This window comes from Myotis nattereri (assembly GCF_964212035.1).
Source record: "Myotis nattereri genome assembly, chromosome: 2".
NCBI classification, from domain to species: Eukaryota; Metazoa; Chordata; class Mammalia; order Chiroptera; family Vespertilionidae; genus Myotis; species Myotis nattereri.
The window spans coordinates 14,768,517-14,784,755 of record NC_138076.1 but is presented as its reverse complement, the minus strand read 5'-3'; positions in this window follow the sequence as shown (position 1 = coordinate 14,784,755).

The window sequence follows — 16,239 nt, the reverse complement described above, 5'->3', positions numbered from 1 at the left end:
GCCACTGCAGGTCTCCCCTTAGTCCAGGGTAAGGTGTGCGGGCGATGGAGTGAAATGGAATCCTTTATGTCATCCTTCCTTGCAAATAATTTACGTCTCCTGTAGGGGTCAGAGACAACTGGCCCATCAAGGTAGTCACAGAGGAAAATCACACAGCACCTGAATTTTTAGTTTAACAAAAATCAGTTCTTCACAAATTTCCCACCAGTCTCTCTTCATTCTTCATTCTGTTCTTTCTCCTTCTCACCTCGCTGCTTTTCTTCTTATTTCCTCTGTTAAGTCTCCGTTTCTCATTATCTCCCCATCATTTTCCCGCTTTATACCTTTTCTCCCATTCTCTCTTTCTATATTTTCTTTCAGCTTTTCCCATTCCTTCCATAGTGTAGGTAAATCTATGCCATAAAGGTCTATAATTGTATATCTATAAAATATTGAGCGCAAAAATCCATAAATCTTTAGATCAGATAACTTGAGAGCTTCTCACCCTAGAACTAAGCTGACCTTGGTCCTGAAATGCACTCCTTTCTTTTCAAATATGTCAGAATCTTAAACATTTTTGTCTGTGCTTATGTAATCTTTTAGCCATTATCTTAACATTACTGCACTTGAAGCCATCCCAAGAAATGTAATGAGCTAAAGACTAGATTAATTCAGTCTCAAACATGAGATTGAAAAGTAACACCCAAAACTAAAAATCCTATTCAGCAATTCCTAGCCCTTATTTCTCAAAAACTGTTAAAAAAAATCTCTTAGCATACTGTTAAACACATGACATACTAGGGCTGGTGAAAAATGAACTTGTCTTTCGAAAACACACCCTGTGTGTGTATGTGAGTGTGTGTCGCCACATGATTATTGTCCTGTTTCTGAATTTAAACAACTCCTGCACTTCCTCACTGTGACAGGGAGAGGCTGGTGCTTTATTAATTTACATCTAAAACCCTGCAGGGCTGGGCTTAGCACATGCACTGCCTCTGGCTGCAAAAGCAACCTGGAGAGACACACCAGCGATGGCAGTAATTTTCCACGGCTCTGATATCATCACTGAATGCCCAGTACTACTGCACAGAGAAGCTTATATGGGAAATAGGCAACAACCTCTATATAAAATAGAATGATCCCAGCGATAACCAGGCAGATTAATAAATAGCTTTTACAACAGAAACATAGGAACATGGGAAGAGAGGTCACTATTTTGATGCCCTCATGATACGCTGAAATGAGAAAAACTGCAAGTAATTTTGCAGCGTCTTATCATGGAAATCGGACTCCACCAGGGAATGGTTCCTGGTCTCAGACTGAGGCCAGCTCATTTCTTCTTGCTCTACTGCAGTTTTCTCCCTTAAACTTTCGCTTTAAAAAAAACAGTGTCACTTGTGAAGTTATCTTTTGGAAAATCATTTCAAGGCAGGTACCTTTTGGGAATTTGCAAATCCAGATATTATAAGGGATATATTCAGCCAGAAGGATGGACACACCTTCCCCAATAGCACACGCTAGGGACATTTTCATAGCTTTGGAAGGTTTGTCATTAAAATAGATTTTACTTTCTTATAAACTTACAAAAATGTAAACTAAAGGAGTTCTATTGCAGAAATTACTCCTACTATTTAAGAGGCTCCCCTTTTTAAAAAACCAATCGAGGCTCAGTTCAAGAAACAGAACACATATTAATAATTTCCAAAAAAGGAAGACTAAGAAATATAATACAGAGAAGTGGATGTTTACAAAATAGGAAAAAGGACTAAAGGAAAGGATTCTAAGCAAAATCAGCAGGCATGACTCCTAGGGCCATGTAAGACATACCCATCAGGAGAGCCACTTCTGAGGTTGTGACTGAATCTAAGCCAGAATCAGGAGCCCATCCCCACAACCTCTGAACAAACCAGGAGCTAGGGTACCCATGTCCATAGCTGCCAACCAGGAGCGGGATAGCTGCACAGAGAAGCCTCATGACTGCTTCACCCCAGGACTTTCTACACACAGAAAGCTGGAGCAGCACTGTCTAATAGAAACGCAATGAGAGGCACATTTGTCATTTCAAACTTTCTAGTAGCCTATTTAAAAAAATAAAACGATAGAGTACAATTAAATCGAACATGTTCTATTTAACCAAAATTGAAGCTCTTCAAAATACAATCCATATAAGAATACTAGAGGCCCAGTGCATGAAATTTCATGCATTGGTGCGGGGGGTGATGCCTCAGCCTGGCCTGCGCCCTCTCACAGTCCGGGACCCCTAGCTCCTTACTGCCTGCCACCTCCACTGCACTCGCCAGCCGTGAGCCCAGCTTCTAGCTGAGTGGCGCTTCCCCTGTGGGAGTGAACCAACTACCAGGGGGCAGCTCCTGTGTTGAGCATCTGCCCCCCGGTGGTCAGTGCACATCATAGCAACTGGTCATTCTGCTGTTTGGTTGATTTGCATTTTAGAGTTTTATTATTTAGGATATGGAATACTTTATGCTCTTTCTTTCTTTCTTTCTTTCTTTCTTTCTTTCTTTCTTTCTTTCTTTCTTTCTTCCTTTCTTTCGTCTTTTTGGTACCAAGACTTCAAAATCCAGTCTGTACTTTACACTTAGAGGACATTATCATTTGGACTAGCCACATCTCAAGTGCTCAGTAGCCACATGGGGCTAAAGACTCCATATTGGGCAGTGCAAGGCAAGGAAAAAATGTTGCTCCACTGTTGCAGAAAAATCTGGGCTTCCTCAGGAGTGTTTGAGCAAAACAGACAAAATTAGACAGGAAGCTAGCTTCTGCCTCAAGTTTGCCTTCCAAATCTCAGGCCCATGCTTCTGATTGACAGATCTAATTTGCCTCCAGAACTTTTGCTTCAAAGGAATATGGAAAATATGTTCTTTTTGTTTTGTTTTGATTTCTAAGCTTCTCAGTTAGATGAAAAGTGAAACACAGGTTTTGAGTAAACCAACCTACATTATTCAGTAGTTCTTTTATTTTTAAATGGATAATTGATGTGGGGGAATCTAAACATCGCATTCCTATAATCTGAAAAATACTTTAGACTATGTTACTTTAAGAAAGTCTACCAGTTTGTTTTTCTTCTAAATTGGAGTACTTGTGTAGTTAGTTATCCAAGACCCTATTTCATAGGTTCATTGTGTTTTTGTGAGCAAGATCACAATGATGTATCTCTAAAATTGTTTTCTTTAAGTTATCTCCAATATACAATTTCTGAGGCTTCAATCACAACTCAGTAGAAGGGCTTTCCTCAGTTTATCTTAGGGTTCCTAGACACAAAAGGCATCAGCATGAAAAATAAATTCTTTTCAGAATGTTTAGGTCATTTACAGCATGTATATATTATTGGGAATTGCATGGGTCTGACTGGGTAATTCACCCTGACATTGTCATCACCGTTACTCATTATAATGCACAGAAGCAATGAGAAAACAAGAAAATAAGACACAGGCTCTGGGAAAGACTCATATTATGAGAATAAAAGAGCTTTTAGAGATTATTTATAACAAAAGTAATGAAATGCTAGTGAAGTATAGGGCACATTTTCTGAGAAAAATATAGTACTATAGGAAAGGAGTCTACAGTTTCATCTGCCTGAAATCCAATCGATGAGACATTGCACCCTGCATATTCACTCCCACACTCAGCGCTTCGATTTATCACCTCTGTTCACTGCAAGAATGAGCTAGGAGCTCGAAAACCTACATAATTTGTTCCTAGAGTTTAATAAAAATCCAGGCCTGTCTCCAAGAAATAAATAGTAAGATTATATCATCTAGCACTGTCTTAATACATTGTAGGTGCACTGTGTATACCTATTGGGTAAATGCTCAGATTTCTATATAATTTGCTAAAGTGAGCTCATATTGGTTTTAAAAATATTAAATGAATACTTAATGCCAAATGAATATTGTAAGATATTTGAGAGAAGCACATGCTCGGCTGGTGCTTTCAGAGAAGGATTCGTTAGTGCCTCTTCTCTCCCATAGAATCGACACCTCCAAGATCTCATCAGCACATTCATTTATGGCTCCTGCTGAGTGACTTTCTCCATGACTGTGGTTGTAATGATCACTTCTAAGCAGGTGGACTCTAAAATCTATGTGTTTGATGAGACTTCTGTTTTAAAATTTTCTTTTACATTCCAGGTCCATATTACCAACTAATTGATAATGATCTCCGGAACATATATACTGTAAATATATATTGATTTCAGAGAGGAAAGGAGAGGAGAGAAAGATAGAAACATCAATGATGAGAGAGAATCATTGATTGCCTACCTCTTGCAAGCCCACAACCCAGGCATGTGCCCTGACCAAGAATCAAACAATGACCTTCTGGTTCATAGGTTGATGCTCAACCACTGAGCCACACCGAGTAGACTCCAGAGCATATTTTGGCAGGCAAAACATTAAATACAAAATCATCCTTTTCCTTGACCCTCTCTCTGAGTTTACTATTTTTTTGTATTAACATCACAAAACATATTTATCCCCCTGCCCATGGGTAATCCTTTGAAAAAATCTTTGATTTCCTTCTCTCTTGCCTCTTCCTTCATGCTAAACTATTAGTTTAAGCCAATAAAATATTTTTAAAATGTCATATTCACTTACTTAGCATAATGTTCTCAAGGTCCATCCATGTTGTTGCAACGTTTATACGTTTTCTCCTTCTTTGGCTGCTGCCCTGAAGAAAACCATTCTTTGTGAGTGATTTCTTGCAGCCATAATGCTAAATAGCCAGAGGAAAGCTAGGTGCATTGAACTTTTGTCTTTGAGATACTTATATATTCCTATATCTCAGGTCCTCCAATTGTCCTGATTCATTAGTTCCCAACAAACAAGGTTGATAAAAATTATTTGACACTATTTGTATCCTCCTTATATGTATAATGTCCACTTATGCATGAAAAAAACCTCAGATATTTTGACTTTACACCTTTTAGTAATACCATAAAATAGATATTTCCTTTTGGTGTGATGGGCTACAAATTTTAAAACATGTATAAATTTAGATAAACACTGCCATAATCAGGATTCAGAACAGTTCCATCACCCTCCAAAATTCTTAATGCTATATTTTTTGTAGTCACACCCTCCCCTCATTTTTAACCACCTCCCCCCCACCCCAATCACTTATCTGTTCTCTGTCCAAAGTCTGCCTAAATTTTTGTCTTCTTCAGAATGTCATATAAAAGAATCTGGCATTATGCAGTCATTTGCCACTGGTTTCTTTCTCTCAGCAAAATGTCGTCAAGATTTATCCAGTAGTTTCTTTCTTTTGAATGCTGAGTTGTATTTCACTGAATGGATGTACCACCATTGGCTTTCTTATCTTTCAAATTATATTGATTTTCTCTATCTTGTTATTCAATGGCCTTTATGATATAGCTCTACTTGAGGCTTGGTTCCCTCTATTCTCTTCCCTTACAATTTTGTTCAGGAAGAGTATTCTCAGTTATTTTATTATATGGAATACTTTCATTTTCTTTTTGTTTTATGAGGTTGCTTAGATTTTAAAATAATTTGCCTCTTAATCTCCATTTTATTAAAATCTTACCCGTTCTTCAAGACCATTTTCCAGGATTCATTTTCTGGATCTTCTGAATAGAGTTTGTCTCTATAAAGACTTTATGTGGTGCTTTGATTTTATGATACTTATATTGATTTATAGCCATTCTTGTCTTATAGATTATGCATGGATATAAGAGATGAATCATAAAAGTAAAAATGATATCTGAGAGCAAATATTGAAAATCAAGACAGAGATCATCATAAATATGCAAAATTCCTTTAACTAGAGTTTCCTAAAGGATTTTATAAAGTGAAGTGAATGTAGCTGCAAAGCACGTATTTAGCCTTTGACAAACACTAACATTCTTGATGTCTCTTTTTTAAAGGAATTCAACCTGAAGACCCATTCAAATACTTTCTAACAGAATAAGCTCTCTGCCTTTCCAATAAGACTAGTCCCATTTCTGGTATGTCAGATAAATCCTCACTGGAGCCATGAACCAAGTCATAGAACTTGAGTCCATTAAAACTTTGATACATATATCTAATTACCTTTTTTTTTTCTGTATTAGCTTGCTAGGGTTGCTATAACAAAATTCCATAGACTGGGTGATTTAAACAACAGACATTTATTTCCTCACAGTTTTGGAGGCTTAAAGTCCAAGACCAGGGTGCTAGCAGGTCTGGTTTCTTCTGAGGCCTCTGATTTGCTTGAAAAAAGCCCCCTTCTTGCTGTACCCTCCCATGTTCTTCCTCTGTGGTCCCACAACTCTTAAGTCTCTTAGCATGTTCTACTCCTCTTATAAAGAAACCAGTCAGATTGGATTAGGACCTACCCTAAGGCCCATTTTTAACTTAATCACCCCTGTAAAGGCCCTATGTTCAAACACAGTCACATTCTGAAGGTACTAGGAATTAAGACTTTAACATATGAATTGAAGACGAAGGACACAATTCAGTCCATAACACTTGCTTACCAAGCAACTTCTTGGAAACGTGCCTTCCTATGTAACTTACTTATGGGGAGCATTAAATTGGCCAGGTTCACTCAGTTAGAAAGTTTTGGCAGATATATTTCTCATGAAAAATTAATAAATTGACCTAATAAATTGACCTTCTATAAAGTCTCTGGTGAGCTTTGGTTACATAAATCAGGATTTACTTTCCAATCGACTCTGGAACATCAATAAAACGCATTCTTAATCATTATGGCAGGTGCTGGACCCAGGACTGTGGTAAATTCTAGAAGCTAAATGCCTGATCTGGCATCTGTTTTGGAAGGCAGCCTACCTTCTCCAGCAGTAGTTTTTTTGCATTGCCTTAAACTGGATCACTTTCCTTTGAGACTTCTACAGGATATATAACTTTGAACTAGAAACTTTATTTTATTGATTATAAGATATACATTTTCACATTTTACCACATTATTAATTAGAATGCGTAAAAGACTAATCAGTATTTTTTTCAACTTTTTTCTCCCTCATTGATATGTAATATTAATGTTGCAACTTACAGTTTATAGCATCTTAAGTTTGTTGGGATAGGCTATGTCTCTTTACCTCTCTAACTCCCTTTTCAGAATTGAGACAATAAAAAGACCCTCCTCTTTATGTTATGAGGATTAAATAAGTAATCTATTATTTTAATACAGGTCTTGGCACATTATGTGCACTCAAAAATATTATTGCCATTATTATGTGTAAATATTTTGATATTTTTGCAAAGCCTCATGTTGAGGAAATAGCTAATTAATATTTATTTTATTGAAGAGGAATTAGGATTAAAAGAGTGGTTACTGTTTATGACTCTTACTTCAAAGAGGAAAATCTATAAACCCAGAGAAAAACTTAGTTTATGAAAGCCCATTGCCCCTGACACAGAGTTTGTTAGCCAGAGAAGTGAAAATGAGGATCAACACTTACCTTTGATGAGGTGCTTAAAGACTAACCCTAGACACCTACTTACTTCTGTGTCATGATAAGAATTTACACTTGTCAAGTACACTTGGTCGAGTGTACTTGAAAATAGAAAAAAATGAAACACAGTTGATATAGGAAAAGAGGGCAATAGAATATGAATTTGATGAATGTTTCTTGGGGCTCAGCTTCAGGATATCTCATTCTTGGAGGAAAAGAACTGGAGTGGAGCTGATTTTACAAAATATCTTTCACCATTGCTCATGAAGCCAGTATTTTGAGGGCTACAAAACTAGGAAGTATACAGAAACTTTGTTTTGACAATGGCCATTATGGAATATGAGCAGTGAACACTAGATTCTCTATAGCTGGGAAGTTCTGTATCTCCTTGTTTGAACTTTGGAAGTCACAAGGATAGCTCTATGTCCAGCTGGGTCAGAAGGTGGCTGAAGTTTGGGAGACAGCAGAGGTGCATGGCTGCTCTTGCCAGTTGCCATGGTGGCACACAAACCAAGGTCATGTGGCAGAAGATACTTCCTGATTGATGCAGTATTGTGAAGAAAATATTTACTAGGCATATAAATACTCAAGAAATGTCTTGACAGCATCCTCTTTACCTCTTCTCTGTCTGAAACGCAGAAAACTTGAAAGAGATCTTTCTCATCTACTCCTCTGTAAAGCAATATAATTTTTCTATATTTCAATCATTTTTTCTGCTTTCAATCCTTCTCTTTGGTTTTCATTAGGTTAAAGCTTAATGAAAAGCTAAGGATTTAATGCATAATAGCCCTCTAATGAATCCTACCCCAAATCCTACGTTTATACGTTTTCTCCTTCTTTGGCTGCTGCCCTGAAGAAAACCATTCTTTGTGAGCGATTTCTTGCAGTCATAATGCTAAATAGCCAGAGGAAAGCTAGGTGCATTGAACTTTTGTCTTTGAGATACTTATATATTCCTATATCTCAGGTCCTCCAATTGTCCTGATTCATTAGTTCCCAACAAACAAGGTTGATAAAAATTATTTGACACTATTTGTATCCTCCTTATATGTATAATGTCCACTTATGCATGAAAAAACCCCAGACATTTTGACAAAGCAATAGAAGAATTTAGGATAATGTAGCATTGTCCCAGATGTGGTTTGGACCTGAAAAAAATGTGTACAGTGGCTTTGCAACGTAATACAAAATAATGTACCTTATTAAGAAACTTGGCTACTGATCTTACCACTAATTAAATTCTTTTAAGAAGATGACTTATTCTGCTTAAGCTGCTGTAACAAATTACCATAGACTGGGTGGCTTAAGCAACAAACATTTATGTCTCATAGTTCAAGAGAATGGAAAATCCAATATTAAGTTACTAGTAGATCTAGTGTCTGGAGAGAGCCCACTTTTCTTTATTTTATTTGTTAAATTTATTTGGGTGACATTGGTCAACATGAACATATAGGTTTCAGGTGTGGGTTTCTACGTTACAAGAGCTATATATTGCACCATGTGCCCACCACCCAAAGTCAAATCTCCTGTCACCATATATTAAGGCCCCCTTCTCCCCACAACTCCTTCCCTCTGGCAATCACCACATTGCTGTTTGTGTTCACGTGTTTCAGTTTTATATGGCACATATGAGCGAAATCATATAGTTCTTAGCTTTTTCTGACGGACTTATTTCACTTACTTAGCATAATGTTCTCAAGGTCCATCCATGTTATTGCAAATGGCACTATTTCATCCTTTCCTTATGGCTGAGAAGTAGTCCATTGTGTGTATGTACCACATCTTCTTTATCCAGTCCTCCATCGCGGGACACTTTGGTTGTTTCCATGTCTTGGCCACCTTAAATAATGCTGCAATGAGCATAGGGTACATATATCTTTGTGAATACATGATTTTCAGTTTTTCATGTATATACCCAGGAGAGGGATTGCTGGGTTGTATGGTAGCTCTAGTTTTAATTTCTTGAGAAATTGCCAGGCTGCTTTTCATAGTGATTGTACCAATCTGCATTCCCACCAGCAGTGAATAAGGTTTCCCTTTTCTCCACAACCTCTCCAACACTTGTTATTGCTTGTCTTGTTGCTAATGACTGAGTGATAATAACATGGGTGAAGTGGTTCTCTATGTGGTTTTGATTTGCATTTCCCTAATTGCCAATGAGGTTGGACACCTTTTCATATCCTATATAATAAAAACCTAATATGCTAAGTGTCCAACTGTTCGTTCGACTGTTCAACCAGTTGCTATGATGCACATTGACCACCAGGGGGCAGATGCTATGACCTGTAGGTTAGCTTTCTGCTGGGGTCCAGTTGATTGGGACTGGGCGAGATGGGCTGGATCCTGGAGCCCTCCTGCAGTTCCTCCTGGCCCTGATCATGCATCAGTGGGGGTCCTCGGCCTGGCCTGTACCCTCTTGCAATCTGGAACACCTCAGGGGATGTTGGAGCACTGGTTTCAGCCCGATCCCCACAGGCCAGGCTGAGGGACCCCACCAGTGCATGAATCCATGCACTGTGCCTCTAGTATCTATCTATCTATCTATCTATCTATCTATCTATCTATCTATCTATCTATCTATGTATATATATATATATATGTATATATATTGGCAGTTGGTATGTCTTCTTGAGAGAGGTGTACTTTGAGATCCTCTGCCCACTTTTTGATTGGATTGTTTTTTTTGTTGTTATTTTGTGTTGAGTTTTGTGAGTTCTTTATAAAATTTGGAGAATAAACCTTTGTTTGCAAATATCATCTCCCATCTGGTCGGCTGCCTCTTTGTTTTGTTGTCAGTTTATTTTGCTGTGCAGAAGCATTTTAGTTTGATATAGTCTCATTCATTTATTTTTGCCTTTCTTCCCTTGCCTATGGGGTCAAGTTCATAAAATGTTCTCTATGACCAAGGTCCATAAGTTTGGTACCTACATTCTCTTCTATGCAACTTATTGTTTCAGGTCTTATATTGAGGCCTTTGATCCATTTTGACTTACTTTTTATACATGGGGACAAACTGTAATCCAATTTCATTTGCTTTGCATGTGGCTTTCCAGTTTTCCTAGCACCAGAGAGCCCACTTTTCTTTAACCATAACAAAAAATGGTCCTAGAAAACAGCTATTTAGAGGTTATTTTTTTAAAAAAATTAATTTATAACTACAATGATCATCTTCAAATTTTTATTCTGAAATGAAGACAATTTATTATTCTTGACATTTTATTAATATTCAGCAAAAGAGCATTTAGCTGCCAAACAAATAATTTATTTGTGAATTGTAAAGAATAAATAATATTTGCTTTCCCAACTAAAGTTAATTTTGTAATTGACAGATTTTTACACATATTTTTATAGTTTTATCACCATTTTATGGCATGTTTTTATATTTGAGAAAACTACTTTACACTCATTTTAATTAGTTATTTCTCATATATACCAATTAGCTTCAGTAATGGAAAGAGTAAAGTCAAAAGATTTGAAAAGCAAGATGTCACATATGCAGACAAATTAAACTTTAATGACTTCCATCTGGGGTTATTATCCAACATCACAAGTGGTTTTAGAGAAAAATGGTATGGATGACAAATGGGCCTGGCTAGTCTTCTCAGCTCCTCCAGAAGAGGGTAAAATGACTCAGTCTTTGAACATCTTTTGGGTTACTTATGAAAATGGGCACACGGGGTGACTGTAAGTACAGGGAAGGAAGAAATAAAATGAAGCAGGACGTAATACACGCACCTAATTGATAGCCCAGGTGATACTAGTAATGAAACAACATTTAATGCTGAAGAACACAGGCTGCTGGAGTCTCGGACCCAGGTGTGACCTAGACTTTACCACTTACTCTTCTGTGACAAAAAACAAACCAGTTAATGTCTTTAAGCTGTGCTTTCCCCACATACATAATGGAGATATCAATACCCACGTTGTAGGGTTGTTTCAAAGTTTAAATAAACTCTTCTTCTAAGTAGTACGTTCACCAGCATTATTTGTATTAGTCATCCAAATATTTTTTTTCTGTACAATGTTATTATTAACTGCCATTCCCACCCTGACCTTCAATTTGGGCTTTTGCCCAAATGCCATGAAACACCACTGTTTTTAAATGACAGAGCATACTGTGCCTTAATCGTTATGTGTTACCAGTAGAATAAAAAATCCTTCAACCTAAGACCTATCTAGAAGGAACCTTTGACCATTATCCTAAACTGTTTTTTTACCCCCCAAATAATCTATTAGGGCAAAGTTGCTCCATTGGGGAGTATAAATATACTTACAAACATGTCTAAAGAGACATAGGTAGGTCAATGGAAAAGCTCCAGAACGTTCCTGCCTCCTACAGTGAGCAGATGCTTCCTCTTATAGTGGCGAGTACTCCATGGGACTTGTGAGGGCCATCATCATTTAATGTGCAGTTGATGGCATTCTGTTGTCAAATGAAGCCAGGTTTCATGTGATGTCGTATAACCAATTCTCAGTACCTCAGAGTTCTTCTGATTTCAGGATTTTTATCATTTGATGGGCAACCAATAATTAAAAACTAGCATCAAATCAAAAACAGCAAGGACATTATCGCCGGGCTTAAATATGTTTCAGGCTGGACAGCATCATATCAATGTTTATTTCAGTTTTATTTTTGAATATTTATGCACATTTCCCAAGCCTATGAAACAGCTGACCTACCAAAAGATATTTCACCAGGCTTCTCAATACATCATAAAGGATTGTCATTTTTCTTACATGCAATGTTAACAATCATTAGAGTAATAAGTAGAGTAAACAAATATTTTTTTGAATTTGTTAGTTATGGATAAATGTTTGTTTTACATACTTTTAAACTTTCTAGTTATTGTCCATCTAGCTGTTGTATTTTAGACAAAACATAGACATGATGCATTACAGTGTTTATGTGAACTATTGTTGCAATATAAATTGCAGCAGCCATTAAAAATAATGTCTAGAAACAGCATAGAGAGCCCAAAGGTTAATATTGATCCATCAATAGACAACATTTTTTAAATACAGTTGTATTGTGCTGAATGCAATGGAATCAAAATTTAATTAAAAAAAGAAAAGAAAAGAAGAAAGAGTAAATAGCTGTGCAAAAGAGTTTGTCATTAAAGCTGATGGCAATGTGTCCAGAAGCAGGAACCAGACCTACTTAATTTTCTCAGTATTAGTGACCATTCACATGAGTTATCATCTATCATTTGCAGGCCTACACTAGGCCCTGCCTTATCATTGTGTAGTTCTGGGTGGTGTTGATGTCAGATTTGTCCAGGAGCTTTCAGTCTCCTACTTGCCTCGGTGTGCATTTGGCATCTATTTTTATGCTGTTCTTGTGTGTGGTTCTTGCTTGCCCAGCTTGATACCCGTCTCATGAAGTTGATTTTCCTCTTTACCAAGTCTCTTTCAGTGTCCAGTCCCTAGTAGGTTCCTGATTTTCATTTCGTTCCTCTCATTTTTACCTTGCCCTAGTGATTTCATTCTTCTGTGTGACTATGAACAGTCAAACAACTAAGGAGTTTAGATTTTAAATGGACTTACATATACCAATATGAGAGTAAATGATTGTTAAATTTCATGGCACAAAAATAATTGTAAGACTTTAAAGAGGTTGTAAACATATGAATGTATGCATGTATTCATTCATTCATTCATTTACATGTCATCTTCAGGCAACATTTGTACACCACAGACAGGTTCAGTGAATTTACACACACACACACACACACACACACACACATAAACACACACACACACACACACACACACCCACAGCTGTGATATAAGATGGACACATTTAGCAATGGATATATGTTCAATCAGGTTCATGGCTGAAGCATACCTAAATAAATTATTTTTAGGGCAGTCACACTATTCCCTTGCTTTTTCTTTTACTACTGTATAGGTAAATTTTCAAAAGTGCTTCTGAAAATTGAGGTTATTAGAATTTATTTTACATGGCTGCTCTGTGCAATTTTTCTCCTTTTGGCAGCGACATTAATAGATTTTTCTCTCTTACCCCAACACCCCAAGAGAATGTGAAATGTCTACGTGCTCTCCAAAGAGGTCTTTTAAAAATGGGTGTGTAGTAGAATTATATAAATCTGATTACCTTAGGATATTTGAGTGAGTGCTTTATAGGAATCTTCAAGACTATCAGCACAGATTTGGGGGAAATAGTGAGTTCCCTTCGTTAAGCCTGGTGTCTTAGTTCAGGCTGCAATAACAGAAGACTAAGGACTGGGTGGCTTCAACAACAGAGACGCTCTCACAGCCTGGAGGCTGGAATTCTGAGACCAGGGTGCTTGCGTGGTTGTGCTCTTGGTGATGCCGTCTTCCTAGTAGATAGACCAGGGATGGTTGCAGGAACTTGAAGGCACAGGGATTATAACTTGGCAAGCCCTTGGGTGGAAACCTGTAAGAACTCTCGGAGGGAAGTCTATACACACTATTCATAAAAATGATCAAATATATAGGGCCGACAGAAAGTACAGGATGCTCATTTACTAGTACAATTTCAGATAAATAATGACCAAAAGTTTTAGTATAAGTGCTAGTATGTCCCATGCAATATTTTTATAAGGTAAATCAGACACTCCCACAAGTAAGTATTTAACAAATTTATGTGGAGGGAAATCATATGGAAGGGGTGGATTTCCATAGAAAAAAATAGGGAAACACTTGAAAATTAAATATCACTAAGCTATTAAAGCAAGAATTTTTATGGGACTCCTTTGAGATAATTGTTCAAATAGTCAACTGAGAAATATTATAGAAGGAGGACCTTGTGGATGTGGTGATTATAAAAGAAATTTATAAATAGTAATAATCTATACTAATAAAAGGGTAATATGCTAATTAGGCTAGGTTGACCAGACATCTTCCAGATGTCCAGCTTCCTTCTGAACAAAACCACGGGGGCGGGGGGTGAGGCAGAGGTGGTTAGGGGGTGGCCAGGCCAGCAGGGGGCAGTTAGAGGGAGGCCAGTCTGGCTTTGGGGCAGTTAGGGGGTAGCCTGGCCAGCAGGGGGGCAGTTAGGGGGCTACCAGGCTGGAAGGAGACCAATTAGGGGGCAATTAGGCCAGCAAGCAGAGGCAGTTAGGGACGATCAGGCAGGCAAGTAGAGTGGTTAGGGGCAATCAAGCAGGCAGCCAGGTGAGTGATTAGGAGCCAGTGGTCCTGGATTGTGAGAGGGATGTCTGACTGCCGGTTTAGACGGGGACTAAGCTGGCAGTCGGACATCCCTTGAGGGGTCCAGGATTGGAGAGGGTGCAGGACGAGCTGAGGGACCCCCCACCAGTGCATGAATTGCATGCACCGGGCCTCTAGTCAGTTTATAATTGACTAGAAAATTACACGTGGACATGGTTCTCTGTAAATGTTCATGATTAGTGAATAAGTGTCTGAATGAAGGCTTCAGACACATAAGGTTTGCCTAGGTAGAAGTAGATTAACATGATGTCATGCTTAAATTTTGATCCGAGCTTATAATCTGCAAAGTCTTTCCAAAAGGGAAAACCTTAAACCTTTTGTCATGGGCCACTGAGTTTGTGACATATAGAAGCTTGTTGAGACCATTGAATTACACACATATTGATGCCTAATCTTACAAAATTACTACTGTATTTCTATAGGCTAGTGATTTTATTAGTATGCTCATCATCATTAATCAGTTTGAAAATATGGAGGAATTTAAAAATACATAGAACAATAGAGAGTTTTATGACTTATTCATTTATGAGTATGCTGCAAAGCATTCATCATGGCCATTAGTTTTAGACATGAATATTATGATACTCAGTGAATATGGAGAAAGGTTTCTTAATATTCTTTCTTTTCAGCATCTTGAATATTTAGTACATGGGCTTGTTATTAATGCCTAGCAATGATATTTTTAGGACAAAGTTTCATATGCAGTTGTTTTAAATTTCTGTGATAAAATGTAGAATCAACTTTAAAAAAAAAGGTGGAGGAAGCTTAAATAAGGACCAGGACCATTGTAAAGTGAAGAAGCATAGGCTAAACTTTGGTTAACTCTGTTGAATAACTTGAGGCCTCCAGACTATATTTTTGAACTTATAGAATCTAAAAGAGAAATTCCAACTGTATCTAAACATAAAATATTAATTAAAAGAATTTTAAATTGTTTTAATATAAAATATAAATAATGTTTTAGTAGCATTACTTTTTTTTAATCCTCATGTGAGGATATGTTTTTATTAATTTTTAGAAAGAGAGGAAGGGAGAGAGAAAAAGAGAGAGACGTCAATGTTAGAGAGAAACAATGATCAGTTGCCTCCCATACACACCTGCCTGGGGATTGAGCCTGTAACCCAAGTATGTGCCCTGACTGGGAATCAAACCAGCAACCTTTTGGTGTACAGGATGGTGCTCCAACCAACTGAGCCACCCGATCAGGGCAGTATTATATTTTATCACATTTTGCCACATGAGTTTGTGGGACACATTCAGGTTGATAATTTCTAAAATCACTCTAGATCATTTAATTGCATACTTTTTTGGTGTGCTCCCACACATGGCCACGTGCTGCATAACATTATTCTAAGAAAAATGTTATGTATAACCTCATCAATGATAACTATGAAAATAGTATCATTAAAGACAGAAGGTCAGGAAAATATTTTCTTTTTTACTTTTTAAATCTCACTAGCCAAAGACGTCAGTACGTGACCTCAGCATAATGGCTTCCTTTTTGGTAACCAGTAGTGGGAAATGATTTACATTTATTTGTAAAGTACCTTTCTCCCTTTCGGGGAGGCCTTGCTGTTTCCATGGTGCTCTCACTCTCTGCACTGTTTTGGTGCTAA